The sequence below is a fragment of the Chrysochloris asiatica genome, unplaced genomic scaffold, assembly GCF_000296735.1.
Source record: "Chrysochloris asiatica unplaced genomic scaffold, ChrAsi1.0 scaffold00001, whole genome shotgun sequence".
NCBI classification, from domain to species: domain Eukaryota; kingdom Metazoa; phylum Chordata; class Mammalia; order Afrosoricida; family Chrysochloridae; genus Chrysochloris; species Chrysochloris asiatica.
In genome coordinates, this window is record NW_006408519.1 from 11,642,854 (window position 1) to 11,644,485 (window position 1,632).

Consider the following 1,632-nt stretch of genomic DNA (forward strand, 5'->3'; position numbering starts at 1 on the left):
TGTCTAAAGAAGGTATTTGAAATGAACAAATCATTGATTTTGCAGAATTCTATCATGTGTTCTCCAGCATCATTTCTATCACCAAAACCATATTTTCCAACTACTGATCCTTCCTCTTTGCTCCCAACCTTTGCATTCCAATCACCAGTAATGATCAATATATTTTATGAGACTATATTTCCTTCTTACTAGGATGTTGGTTTGTATTCATGTTCAGAAATACTATAAGCTAAATATACTCGAAGTAATTTAGAATTTCAGTAATAAAATTAGGAAAAATGAGTTTCCATTTGCATTGTTGTTTTTTTTTTTCCTGAGAAATTTCCTTTAATACTCAGTTTTATTCTGAATAAAATCCTTTCATTGAAAACTTTGGAAAGTTAATGTGTTTACCTGTGACCTATTTTTTTGTTGACTTGAGTTGATGTCACCCAAGCAATTCTGTATACATTTTAAGAAACTGGTTTTCCCATATATTTGCTTTGTTTTTGCTAAGTGCTGTTGAGTCGGTTCCGACCCATAGAGACCCTGAACAGGGTTTCCGAGGCTGTAAATCTTTACAGGAGCAGAAAGCCTCATCTTTCTCCCACCGAACAGCTGGTAGTTTCGAACTGCTCACCTTGCGGTTCGCAGCCCAATTCATAACCACTACGCTACCAGAGCTCCTTTGCTTTATGTGGTGTTCAATACAAGCCTGAGTTTTGAGCTGCCCTCACATATCAGTGAATTTTCGTGGGTTTTCGGTCTCATTACATGTCTGAGTTTCTGTCCTGTCTTTGAAAGCCATGACTGGCAGTGTCTAGATTTTTGTTTTATTTTTTTTCTAATGAAGCAACATTTTAAGTCTTATTTTATTTAACTTCCAAGAAAAATGGTTTCTAACACCTGAGTTGGGCTTTCAGTAGCTACACTAAGAAAACTTAATATAAATTGTTCTATTTGAACGGTGCATTGAGAAAGATGGGTTGTTTATTTTGATTGATATAACATATCCTTAAAATGGATAAACTGTTTTATATTGCTTCTCTAAAGGAACCTATAAAGCATGCAACTTGAAAGCAAATTCTTCTTCTTGTTGTTTTTTTTTTTTTTTTAAATTTATGATGATTTAATGACATCCATTTTGCAAGGTCTTTGGTGCAGAGGGGACCCAGAAGATTGAAAACATTGACACATTTGTTGTTGCTAAGTGCTATCAAGTTAGTTCTGACTCATACAACTCTGTACAGGACTTCTAAGGAGCAGCTGGTGGGTTTGAACTGCTAACCTTGTGGTTAGCTGCCCAGTGCTTATCCTACAGCACCACACACACACTCCATTAGTACATGTTGTTGTTAAGCTTTCTAGTCAGTGTCGACTCATAGTGACCTTTTATAGTGTTTTCCAAGGCTTTAAAAAAAATTTTTTTTAAGGTTTTATTGTGAATTTAGTGATAGTTTACATGGGAGAACATCAGCTTTACACTCATCCTATCATATTTCATTTCATTGCAATGATTACAATCCCCTCCGTGCATCATCATTCAACAGTATTAGTTTCTACTCCCTCTGTTTTTTTGTATGCACACCAAAACATTCAGGAATATACAATCATTCAGACACCCAAAGGGCATACCCTGCAAGCCTGCCCCCC